The 14,456-nt window shown below is 34.7% G+C and overlaps 1 long non-coding RNA gene across 1 annotated transcript; it reads right to left on the reverse strand.

Moving 5' to 3' along the window:
• Positions 1-7,713: 7,713 nt before the first annotated feature.
• LOC123551353 (uncharacterized) lies at positions 7,714-10,571 on the reverse strand. Its single transcript, XR_006686398.2, has 2 exons — positions 10,113-10,571; positions 7,714-9,930 (listed from the first exon to the last, which is right to left on the reverse strand). It is a non-coding gene; the product is annotated as an uncharacterized LOC123551353 (long non-coding RNA).
• Between the last annotated feature and the right edge of the window lie 3,885 nt (positions 10,572-14,456).

The following is a 14,456-nucleotide window of genomic DNA, read 5'->3' on the forward strand; positions in this document are numbered from 1 at the left end:
GATATAAGTCGTGGTCACGAGTTATTATATTGTGGCCACAACTTATCAAATTGTGGCCACGATTTACTAAATTGTGGCCACAATTTAATAAGTTGTGGCCACAAGTTACTAAATTGTGGCCACGATTTACTAAGTTGTTGCCACAAGTTACTAAATTGTGGCCACGATTTACTAAGTTGTGGCCACAAGTTACTAAATTGAGGCCACGATTTACTAAGTTGTGGCCACAATTTACTAAGTTGTGGCCACAAGTTACTTAATTGTTGCCACGATTTACTAAGTTGTGGCCACAATTTACTAAGTTGTGGCCACAATATAAGTAAAGTGTTGCGGATGTCACCTCTGTGCCACCGTATGTTTCTGTAATGATTAACCCGTCGCATTTTTTAAAAAATAATATTTATGAACTATTGACTGATATAGTACTAAACTGTACTATTATTCTGTAATTTATTGACGAAATAAAATATCTTGCTGATGTGATAAGCAACTACAATTTGATTTATATGTTGAAAGGAGTCAGTTTTCAGCAAATCATTAAACATGACATTTAAACGAATCTATTTGGGACTAAATTTTTCTATACTGTGACAACCGAAGGAACGATGAGAATAATTAATTGCGGTATTTCGACACAGATGGAGCGTCTGTATTGATTTTAAGACGAACACACGTACGCCTGCTTGAAGAAACCTTTAAAGGCTCATAATGCCTTTTTATAAAATGTAGCTGCTACATTTTCCGTACATTAATTTCTTTATAATCCAATTTCCGATAAAAATGCTTTTTATAAACATTTGTCGAAGGTTGGAATAATCCTGAATTTGAAGCTCTATATGGACCCAAAGTACAATTAATTTCCAATAGGGTTACATACAAATATATCAATGCAAGGCTTTGACACAATGTTCTGAAGACAAATGCAAATACCTTCTCTTTAGAAATCTATCCAAGAGAAACACAAAAATCACTTTGAAGTGACCTGTTGACCTGCTACTTTTCTCCTCACATCTGTCAGAATGAATACTGTATTGCATTTTTACAAAGTGAAGCGGTACAGCCTACTTTTTGTACAAATCCGCAGACAGCCATTTGCACAAGAAACCATGATTTTCCAGATTTTTTTACCCCTTTCTCTTCATTTACATCAGATCTATAAAATTTGGCTACTTTCAGAAGCTCAGAATATCTATTTACAATCAAATCCATCATGAAATGAGGGACCTCTTTTCTCTCGGATACACTTCCTTTAGTTGGGTAACGAAGGGCAGGTAACTGTACCTTGTTACCATATGCAGCTCATCTGTGCGTACAATGTAAGGCTTTAACCACTGGTATCCTACAATACTGGTAAGACAGCCTCTCAGGGGACGGTTTCGTTTCCTTATTTAATTTTCTGATGTGTGCACTCCATTTCTCTGACCACCACCGTCCACAATATCCTTCATAGGTGTATACTGTTCATTCTTCCCTTTCATGAGTTATCAGACATTGTAAGGTTCTTGAAAAGTCATTCGTATATACATTTATAAAAATATATTCATTATTCTCTACACATTTTCTTTTGTTTGTTTTTTTTTTATTTAGTTTCCTTAGTGGCACTGCTTTCCTATTATTTTCTTCTTATCTAATTAGTTACGTATTATTCATATGACAATTCTGTCACAACATTTTTTTCTTTCTCATTTGTTTTTTCTTCCCCGTCTTTTTTAATTGTCCTTATTTATTTTGTTTTCTCTCTTTATGTCTTATTACAAAGAGTAATAGCCTTGTGATGTTCACATTTTTATATCATGTGTTATTTTTTCTTTAGTTTACTTTAAATTTGTTATTATATGTGTGAAATATATGAGAAATAATAGCAATGCTATTTCTTTAAATGTTATCCAAATATTTCTCTTACTTTTCTCATGCGCGGATAACACATTATTTACATTATTATTTCACCACCTGTACATAATTTCATTTTATCTTAATCTCTGTTCAGTGTACTGCATATTGTTTATATTTTGTTCATAATACATGTACGTTATTTTGATTTATGTTTTCACTTCTTCGTCTATGTAACGTACTTGGCATTATTATGTTAGAGGACCATATGTTAGACTGGCTGTAGCCAAATATGTTATCCACCTTAAATAAATTTATTATTATTATTATTATATCTATTATTATTATTATTATTTCGGTTATTATCATCATGTTTTCCACTTTCACTTCGTGATTTCGACTTTCGAGATACTTGGTTCAGAAATAGAAACATCGATGATCAAAACGGAACCCCGTACATATCAATCTAAGTATTTGGGTTTAAAAATGATTTTATAAGCAGGATCACTGGCGCCAGACCAGAAAGAAAATGCCTCTGTACATGTTATACCCTACCCATAGGTATTCTATAAGAACCATGGTCATGAACGGGAAAATATACTAACCCGTTTCAATCGTACATTTCACAACTTAAACGTGCAGTTCGGTGAATGGGCACCTAGTATATTGGAACAAGCGATAATTCATCTTCCAACGTGCACCAGTCACATTGTCTCAATATTCAATATTGCTGAGATTATCAACATATCTTATGCTTTCGTCAACGTTACAGTAAAAACCTTGCGTGACCTTCCCTAATGAACATTCGGTCTAGAGGTTACGGCAGTGTGCACATATTAGGCGAAACGTAAACAAACAAAAACAGAATTAAAAAAAATCACAATTTTACTCTGAAATTCATCTTGAATGTATATGAGTTTTAATTTGAAATCATACATTGGTCTACATCTGTTCTGTTTATTTTATTCATTTTGCACATTTATGCTGCATTTTCACATATTAGCGAACACGTGTAGTAAAATGACGATTGACATACATTTTCACAACTGCCAATCAGAAAGGTTTTGTTATCTAGAACGGAACTTCACCAGGGAAGGTCAAGCAAGTTTTTTGTGTAACGTTGAAAAAAGTATAAACTATGCGTTGTTTTCGTAAGATAGGCAGTATTGACAGGCCCGTGTGCAGGATTTGTTTGCTGGGGGGGGGGGGGGGGGGGGCAACCTGGGGGGGGTTTGGGAGGGGTATCCCCTCCCGATTGTGAAAATTTTTTAATATGGCACATGAATAGATGCATTTTCCTGCTACCTGAAACACATTTAAGGATGCATGAATGTATTATATATTTAAGGAAAAGTCTACTTTTTAATCATTTCATCGAGCCTTTTCAATGTATGTATGATTGTACAGTCACAGTGTATGGACTTATTTTTCTGTATGATACCCAGTTGATAAAAATGTTGAAGTTTTAAGATGATTATTAAGTAAACTAGCTCCTAGACTATGATGATTTTTTTTTCACATTTTTATGATTTCATGTAGTGAACTGAGCCAGTCTATATACTATGTCCGATATTACAATTTAAACATCAGTCCTCTTAGAAAATCTCTAGAATAGACTGGCTTTTGTCTCTATGAACATAAAAAAGAAAAATAAATCATAGAAATATCGTAATTATCAGTCTAGTGGCTAGTCTAATTATTATTTATTTATTTATTTAGTTGGGTTTAACGTCGCACCGACACAATTTTAGGTCATATGGCGACTTTCCAGCTTTAATGGTGGAGGAAGACCCCAGGTGCCCCTCCGTGCATACTTTCATCACGAGCGGGCACCTGGGTAGAACCACCGACCTTCCGTAAGCCAGCTGGATGGCTTCCTCACGTGAAGAATTCTACGCCCCAAATGAGGTTTCGAACCCACATCGATGAGGGGCAGTCTAATTATTAAGGTATCCTACTTGCAAAATGGCCAAATGTTTTTAGATTTCCAACAAAACAAACGAAGTATTATGATAATTACTATTTACATCACAGATTTCAAATGACAATGAACTCTTAACTGTACCAAAGATCTATAAAAATAAATAGATGTGTATTTTATACTTCTTTGACTGTACAAACTATAACATCACAGCACATATTAAATGATATTTTTATGTATAAAACCTCTCATAAGTAACGAGTTTTAGATGCGTTTTGTAAGATTTACTGAAAAACTACTTTTAAAACTTTGAGAGTTTTTAAGTAAGGTTATTGGACCCAAAAGAGCAAAATTGATACAGTAGTTTCAAATTCATAATTGTTGTAAAATAAAAAGATAGGATAAATATCTATCAATTTAATAAATTTGGGGAATGTGCCTTAATGTAAAAACAAAATACAACCATCATAATGTTTCAATTTTCAGATTCATTTTATGATTTACTTAACAAAACCAACAATGTAATGATCATTTTAAAACACTTCGAAGAGTAAAAAACATAATAGTTTCTCCACTACCCAATCAAGTACCGATCAAGCGATCAATGAAGCATGCACAGATAAACTTTTACCTGTGACATGCCTGGGGCTAATTTCCACTACTGGACACGGTTTTATGGCTCTTTAGCCTGTGTATTGCTGTCAAATCAAGCCAGTTGCGCTGGTGTATAAATTTGTTAATTGAGGGGCCCATAGTTATAAAAATCGTAACTAGCCAGCCAGCTGGGGGAGCCCGGGCCCCCTGGCCCCCCACCTGGACACGTGCCTGATTGAAGAAATGTGACCGGTACACAATGGAAGATAAATTACCATTTGTTTGATATCCATAGGTACTATACACATTTACCGAACTGCGTGCTTTAGGTATGAAATGCGCGATTGAAACGGGCTAGTATATTTTCCCCTTCATGACCATGGTTCTTATAGAATACCTAGGGGTAGAGTATAACATGTACAGAGGCATTTTCTTTCTGGGAGCAGGATTAGGTTTATTCGCAGCCATCCTCAAAGCATATTGCAATAACAGATTTTCTCGGCGTTTGTAAAGAGATGGTTTCTGTGCTTTGGTACACAATCTTTCAACAGGCAATGCTCTAAATTCACTAAGAGCAATACGAAGACCTTGATAATGAATGGTGTCTAACATTTGTTAATAGGATTTTTTTACTGAACCATTTACAACATAACCGTAATCTAGCTAATTAAAGCTCTTTAGAGTCGTAATAAAACCTTGTGATCGGCTTCACAATCAGTATTTTGAAATTAACAGATTCAATGACTTCAATCATTTGGCTTCCAGTATGTGATATAAAAGAAAGCTAAAAATAATGCCAAGAAACGTTGCTTCGTTAATAACGGGTATTTTAGTACCATCTAGAAAATGGTCGGGTTTACAGGGTTGATTTCGTAACTAACATAATGATGTTAATGTATTCTTCATTGCATTTGTATTACCAAAAACAGCTGATACCCGTGGGTACTTACAATGAGTTTTTTTGGTATACAACCAAGAGCTCTCCTTATTATCTTTATTATCTAAATTAATGAAATATCATGGTATATTGTATGAGACAGAATAATCATGAAATGAAGCATGAAAAGATAGATTCTAGCCAAAATGCATAGAAACAAAATAGACAACGCTATGATGCTGAAGCTCTATACCGGTATATGATAAACACACATACACTAGGCAAATCCAGCTACCGAAAATCTGAGACCAAGATGCTCAACGAATTCTCAACATAATGATAATGTATTCAAGGGAAACAAAAATTAATCCAACGCAAGTGCAAGAGAATGCATTATTATAACACTGAAATTATGTCTGCAAAATTAACATTTGTATTTGATGCATTACTACATTTTCATCCCTTATTGTATTATTTGTATAACGGACTCGATTGCATGGTTTGGATCGGGCATCATGTGCCAAGCAATGATTAATCATCGAAGCAAATGGCTGCACTAACCTGCACACTCGACAAAAGAAACAGGGGGGTAATGTCTGTTTCAACAGGTGTAAGATGTTTGTAGCAAAGTGATCCCCAAATATTTCATATATATAATGCATTTTTATCAACTTTCGACGGATCTATGATCAACTGGCCTAAGAGTTGTTACCCTATTCTAAATAAGCTACACTCATTTTGAGGAACACTGTTGAACCGCCGGCCATTTAGGTCAAGGCCCTCTCTTAACGTTTAAGAACGCTCGCCCTTAACACCAATGATAAGTGAAGGCCAGTCGAACGCCAACCATCTAGTGACCAACCTAGGAAGTGAGCTTGGATTTTCGCGATACAGCCGCTCTATCAAAAGCTATTTAAAGGCAAGCCAATTTTGAGGAACATAATTTTTCGGCGACGCCGTCTAAATTCGTTTTCGTTACTTATGCCACGTGACTTCAGTTTGCAAATCAAACTGCTTGATAACGCATTATAGATAATTTATCAAAATGGAAGATTTATGCAACACTCTGCCTGATTGGACGAGAGTGTCAATTTCTTTCAGTCTGTTGATTGTGCTACGCTGAGTGAAATGTAGACAAAGCGTTTATCCTAAATGACGCTGTTCACAGTTTTAAAGCTAACTTTGGCTCAGTATATTTAGCAAGAATATTGATATATCTCAAAATGATAAGTAAGTTTAATAAATATGATAAAAACCTGTTCAAATACCAACATATATCAAATTAAAGAAAGAGCTGAATACGGTCTGCGTATCACATGAATAAGGGTGTGATAAGAGGCTTTTATGTAGAGAAGTGCTTTTTAAAAGATTTTCCTTGTTACAATTGTCGTCTGTATATGAAAAGGTTTCTTGCTTTTGTGACTTATTCAGTTTGCACATTAAAATGAGTACTTGTTTGCTTTGATATATTTGTTATAAATTATTTAACTGATTTATTATATATGAATATTTTTCTTTAGTATGGTATGCAAATATTGAACTCAGTTGAAATCTGTTTCATTATATATATGCTATATAATGACTGAATCTCATTACACTGAAATGAAGGTACGCTGCATACAGTTTATCTATGTGATATGACTACGGTCAAACTTTGCTAATGAAACGAAAATATTGAAATAATTACAATTGAATGTTTTGCTTGACCTTCACTTTTTTATAGGTGTGACGTCATTGTCCAAAGATTCATGAATAGCGAATATGCATTTGTTAAAGCGGGATCAGTTGGCCTATTTTAGAAATAGATAAAAATAATAAATAAAAAAAAATCCTTTAATTGATTCTTTCTCATTTTAGGGGCTGCTAGAGCTAAAACTAGAAATGCCTTTATACAGCGTCTCATGAACAGCTTGGTGGATCTTTGTCATACTTGGTCTGGAGCATCATTATAAGGTCCTCTTCCAAATTTATTTATATAGGAACTTGGGCCCTATTAGGGACCACTATAGCTAAAAGCAGATATGCCTTTCTTCGCATTAACCACTAAAATGTAATGGATTTTTATCAAACTCGATGTGTAACAATATCGTAAGGTCTCCTGCTATTTTGTTACAAATGGGGATAGCGACCAATTTAGCTAAAAATATAAACACGTTTAATGACCTCTTCTCATGAACCGCTTCATGAATCTTCATCAAACTACTGCTGTAATTATTCGTCTAAGGATAAACGAAACAAAATTGCAACCCTACGAAACCTTTGCGAAAAATTAAAAGAGAACCATTTAAATTGTTAAAGTGCGGTGTTTAGTTTTGCAATTTGAAAAAGTGTTAGATGAAAGATGAATGTTAGATGAAAAATTCATAAACTGCTTTCCTTATTACAATTCGCCGACCATCATTTTTAAAGATATTTCTTGCTATTTATAAGCTCACATGTAACGGGCGGACATCAGTTACTGTTTAAGTTAGAATAAAACTGCAAAATAGAATACTACTACTCCTGTACTTGTTTACTGGACCATATTTTTGTCATGTTTATACAGTAATATATCAGCCACGATGGGAACAAAAGTCACGGCTATCAATTAAAGTAAAGTCTTTAAAATGATATTTTTAGCTTTCTTGATCTTGATCTTAAGATGATGAGATTTTGCAACAAAATAAATAAGTCCACTGCTGCCCGCGTGTTTACTGTAGAACACGTGAAAAGTGTTTGTATTTAATACAGAAGTGAACGTTTCTGATATTCAGTAAATATTAAGTGTATTTTTAACTGTTCAAAATCGTATACTTGGTTGCAAGCTTTAGGCTTCTTGGCAGGAATGATTGTCTTTATCCATAAAAGGCACTGTATATCGCCGTGGCAGTATGTGGCATGACCATGATGACCTGGTGTATTGGCGCTGAAAATATATAACACGGCAGCAGAAATTCTTTCAAAAAAGTGTTGGGGTGAGGAAGGTGGGTATTTTTGTACACGAAATGTCGAATTGCCTGCTTAGTTATTTGTGAAGGAATGAACCGGCTTGAAATATAAAATGACCAAAATGGCCACACCCGTGAACTACTTGTGCGTGAAATTGATTAATCGAGGCACATTATATTATATGGACTGGATTGAAATAACAGAAACAGAAATTATAGCTCTTACGTGCCTACTGAAAAAAAATATATAAATTTATTTCTCAAGAGAACATAAATTCCTTTAATTTGTTACATCACAAAATACCTTTATCTATTACAGAGTTTAGGCTTAAGAATCTGAATGCAAAATTGATCCTAAACCAAGGAACTTGGATTGTGCATGCTCCAAGTTACCATAGTACAAATATCATAAGCCGGCCCGCTTAGCGCAGTAGGGAGAGCGTAGTTCAACGAATCCGCAGGGTCGTGAGTTCGATCCACGGATTAGGTGTATGTTCCCCGTGTCGATTTGATAAAAATATAGTGTTCGAAAGCATTTGTCCTTCACCGCTAATAAATGTGGAGAAGTTGGCGGTTTCTTGCGGAGAACAGGTTTGTGCTGGTATAAAATCCAGGTTAACTATCCGCCGTATTGTTGAAAAACGACGCCTAACCCAAAGCATACAAACAGCTAACATACAAATATTATTAACATTATTATACTTTGCACAGAAAAAACAACTTCAAAATCAATGAGTGGCCAAAATGAAAAGCGGGGAAAATTGTAATTTTATGAACTTCTGGGAAAAACAAAAATCAAAAGAAGATCATATGGATGTATGGAATGCAAATTGGACTCGGTTTTACTTTGTCTGCTCATGAAAGCTAACGAGATGTTCGACACTCTTAAGTTCCCTAGCACCAGCTTTAGTGGAATCCTATCAAACAGACAAAGAGTTTACCACACGATCTCCAAGGACCAGATAATGTAACAATACTGAGTCCACTACGGAAAGATACGACCGCCACATGGCACGGCATTTAAATGTTCCTGTTGTAATTGTTAATAGAATATTTCAGAGTCTTTTAAAGAGAGGCAATGAAAAGTTCAACACCCTGACTCCCATTTGCATTGGCTAAAGCGGAATTCTATAGTCATAATATCGAGCAGATATCAAATGAATTCCTTTTATTCCAAAGGATAAAATTAATTATATAGCTGTGGCCAAGTACGGGAAAATTCTTTACAGCCGCCACGTGGCACTAAATTCTGCTATTATATTTATCAATTTTCGATAAGCTAAAAACTAATTTTGCTCTAATATCCCTAGCATTATTTTAGGCAATATTGGATCATTATAGAGTTTATTCTTAAGCTGAAAAAATACTGTCCTTGTGTGGCAGCAAGGTCAGATAAATCGAATTAAAAACATCTAACGGGTATCTAGCATGCATCAAGGTTCCGAACCCATAGCCCACTTGAGAATTTTTAATAAGTTATCCATTGGTGCATTGCGTCAGCTCATTGACTGAATTTCTCTGCAGCCTAAATGACTGTGCAGATTTTGAAGTTTTTCAAGGTGATAATCAATCTTGTTTAAATAAGAATAAGACCACCTGAAACTTTAACAGCACTCCTAATTATAATTATGTAAACAGATATGTAAACACAGGATATCCAGGATATTTGGACAACTTCATTTACTGAATTTATTCAAATAATTGGTAACTATAAATACCTTTTCACCCGCTTACTTTAAATCAATGTCACGATATTTTTCTCGGCAGTGTCAATTAATCCGCTTAAAGTAGAAAACATAGAATAATAAATAAGTATAATCAATGTTATAACTTAAAATTCATTTCGTGAAGTACATAGAACTCTATACTTTCATAAATTTCAAATAATGATTTTTTTCTTCAAAGTAAATAGTTACTACTGTGCACACAGAAAAAAAATCAGCTCTTCAGAGTGTATACGTACTGGTAGTTGATAAATATGTAAGGTAGCTGATTTCAGCGGGTATGAATATGTCGTGTTGATGCCCTTTATGCGTCGTGCAATCATGTCGTCATGACTTCGTCCCATCGACACGAAAACACGCCCAATACCTAATTTGACGAGTTTTCGTGTTTTCGCCCTGCCGACAAAAGAGAAATAGGTATGGGTAGATTCTTGGAAGCATAGATAACCACAAACACAACCTCACAGTGACGAAAGGAAACCCCACAAATTCTTAATTTGAGCCGTGCCATGGGAAAACCAACATAGTGGCTTTGCGACCGCAATGGATCCAGACCAGCCTGCGTATCCGCGCAGTCTGGTCAGGATCCATGCTGTTCGCTTTCAAAGCCTATTGCTATTAGAGAAACTGTTAGCGAACAGCATGGATCCTGACCAGACTGCGCGGATGCGCGGGCTGGTCTGGATCCATGCTGGTCGCAAAGCCACTATGTTGGTTTTCTCATGGCACGGCTCATTTGTCGTGTTTTCGTGATTTCGTGTTTTTGCCCCGCCAACGTTAAACACGAAAAATAGTTCATCTCTCGAGTTTTAATGTTTTCGGTTTGGCGTCTGCCATTCGAGGTTTAGTGAGAAATAAATCTGTTTATTTTGTACTTTAAAATGGAACGGCTGTCTTACATATGCACACTGTATTTGTAACAGTTCACATATCATTTCCACCGGAATCGAAACATGGAACTTGCAAAGGATATAGATACACTTAATCATCAATAATGGTATCTGGTTCAGAGTCAGTACGTCAGGCTAACGTAACAGCGAGCTTCAATAATCAGTAAATACCTAAACAAATTAGTACAAAAAATAAAAGTAGTTCTATTTTTTTCGTCAAAAAATCTTATTGCATTATCACATAGTCATAAAATGTCCCGATCATGTTGATAGATATTTACAATGTCTAACGGAGGACGTCATAACGGAAACTCGAAAACTCGACAAATGTCTTAACATTTGTCCTAAACATTTGTCGTGTATCGTGTTTTCGTGTCGGCGGGGCGAAAGTATGAAACACGAATACTCCACAAATAATGTATTTGTCGTTTTTTCGTGTAGGCGGAACGTATTCACCACAACACGACAGCACGAAAAATAAGGGTTCTATCGCGACATATTTATACCAGCCAACACGAAACTAAACGCCATGTTTTCGTGCAAAATGTTTCGAATTTTCATATATTTGTGTTGTCGTGTTTTCATCTCGCGAACACGACATGTCAGATATAAACCACCATGATAAAACTCGTGCCATTTGTTATCTTCCCAACTAAGGACAATCATTTGCTTTCTTTTACTGGCGTCGTGGTCAAAAGAGAGTAAACAGTGAGTAAGCGAGTTAGTACATAGCCAATGCGGCTTTATGTGGACGGATGGCCTACGTTGAGGTTGGTAAGTGATGTAGCAAACATAATTATGTATGTGAATGGAAGTTTGATGCTAGACAGAGCTTTCGTGAAAAACGTAACAAGACTAAAATTCCCGACGTACAGTTTGGCAAGATTAAGTTCAAAATTTCTATAGTAAAAATAACATGCGCTAACAGCACGTAAACTTTAGAGACGAATAATGGTTTCAAGCCGCATGTGCATTTGATTTCTCGTTTTAAAGCCAATTCTTGGATATATAAATAAAAGTGTTCAAATGTTGAAATGATTACGTATACACAACATCCAGATTATTTTAGAAATAGATGTTGTAAAATTTCATTATATAACTCTAGCACATTTTTTTCCCGTACATACAATTATCTTGCCAAGAAAGTCTATAAGGTTTGCCGATGCACGCTTCCCACTATGTTGGTGTTCTAATTTTCAAATTCAGTATTTAGGCATATATGATATACTTCAGAGATGGGAATGAAAGTTTATCCCTCATTCATCTGAAACATTATTCATGGTACTTGTTTCAAACCATTATTTATAACCTAGTTGTCAGCTTTCTGAAAAGTGTAACAACAACAACTGCACGGGTATTTCACTGTAGATAAGTTTCATAACACATACTCCCAATTGCAAATTATGAATATTTTGAAAAATAGTTTTCGTGACTATAATTTTACATAAATAGTTTTCCTCTTTTGTCTTTGTCAGTCTATTATCCGAACATGAGCAGGTTTGCCGAACAATCGACGATGAACTTGCTTGCGTTATTTTCAACAAAATTCACAACATTTTTGATACATTAAGTAATGTTTAAGCAATTAAAAATCATCTACTGAATTGTTCACTCAATAATTTCTCCGTAGTCCCAATATTTCTCCCAACATGTGTCAACCTCATTTAGAAGTTTCGCCGAATACAACCGGCATAAACCCTTCTTCAGAGAAAATGCAAAAGCCACGCAATCTGAGTTGTCAACGCATTTTATTCCACAGGCAGTTTTGACGCGTATATTATTGAAACTGCGGATTTCCGAGTTGGTGCTAGCAAAGACATTTTCCCAGCAGATCTTTTTTAACACTGTTCTCCTCATTGGTATGGGTCGTTTGACATGGTTATTTCCTTGCAATATGTGGATTAAAACCATAAACACAAAGACGAACATCGGATACATCTGTTCCATATTAACTAATCGAGAGGCATGAAACTATTGGATACTGCCGACCAGTGCAGTTTTCGAATCGAAATTAAATGATGGGAGCTACAGTAAATATTAGAAACGATAGACCAACCTTAATGATTAAAAACAAGATCGATCATAACTAGGACGTAAAAAGCATAATACTACGGAAATTCTGCTAGCATAGTAGCGTCTTAGGGTAACAACTGCTTGTTACTAAAATGCTTATGGAAAAGAAAAATAAACTAGCAACTATTAACAATAACAAGGTTTGTTACAAAAAATAACAATTTAAATACCTTAACAATGTAAACTAGCCGTATTGTCTAAATTAATATGCAAGAATAGTCTAAATCCTGTCCTGGTCAAATTTTAATTCAATCAAAATAAATTACAAAATATTTCGCACACAGTCCAAACTGAATTACTTTTAGTAGATCTATATCCAAAGAACATAAATCCTCGCTTTCAAAGATAAATGTTCAAATCCACAATGTCAATGTAACTCGTTCAAATGCCAAACGTCCAAACTGGTAATATTTTGTTATTAAGAAAATACAGGAAAGTGTGTTTTCAATAAGATCTTACTGTAGGCTCTGCCCTGCCCTCCATCAGCTTCCTACTTAAATGAACATGAAAGGATCCAGCACTTTCATGTATCACCAAAAATAAAAAGAAGATTCTAGAAAAATCCAGAATAACACTGACTTTAACATAATGTAAACACTCTGTTGATAGAACCTTCTTGAAAACCATAGACTATAAATAACTTATTGACAAAGGTGACCTATGAAAGGTTTTATTAGTAAACAATGAGTCATCAGTCAATATAAAAAAGTAATACAGTGAACATAATAGGGAAAGACATGTACATAACAGCATGCTTTCAGGTCATCTTAACAGACAGGTTATTACATGACGTAAACTTAATTATTACATCATGGTTTTATTTTATTTTATGACAGTTTGAAATAATAATTTCTTATTTGTAAAACAGCTCAATGTATAGATACCAGGATGTGTGCGAATTTAACAACTGAAATTTTATCTAGACCAGTTTACACTAATGTATAGTTCAGTTCAAAGATGACTTTTGAAACATTGTATGTTCACAAATAGTTTTAGAGCAAGTCTATATCCTATGTCCAAATTCATTTTCTAACATCGTTTCTCTACGAAAATCTCTAGAATAGACTGGCTTTGACTCTTCAAAATAGAATTAAAAAGAAAAAGAAAAATGTGGAAATATCTTTATTTTATTATAATTTATCAGTCTAGTGTTTGACATGCAATATTCAAACTTCTTTCGAACTTTGTAAAATCAAATTACCATAATACCAGGATAATCGACTGTATATATAATTTAAAAATATCACTAAAAAGTGTTTATCATATTCATTACATCTCCAAGTTTTCACCAGATTGTCATGATTAATTGATAGAATTTAACTGACGATATTTCACAAAATTTGAAAATTCACCAGCTTATCGAACTTTAAACTTTCTGAATCTACTTTTGAGCTCTACTTATGAAAGTGATCGACAGAGGATTTTTTTTCAATTATGAGGGGAGAACACAAATACAGCTTGAATTTGACGAGGTATAAAAACTCAAAATTAACATTATATACGTGCAATTGTATGTATGTCTTAGTTTTGCATGTATCAAAGTTGACGTAAAAATAGTTATTAAAGAGCGATGTTGCTCATTGCAGAGCTGGAACGGTCTTCTGCTCATGTCCGGAAGTG

This window comes from Mercenaria mercenaria, chromosome 4, assembly GCF_021730395.1.
Source record: "Mercenaria mercenaria strain notata chromosome 4, MADL_Memer_1, whole genome shotgun sequence".
In the NCBI taxonomy this organism is placed as follows: domain Eukaryota; kingdom Metazoa; phylum Mollusca; class Bivalvia; order Venerida; family Veneridae; genus Mercenaria; species Mercenaria mercenaria.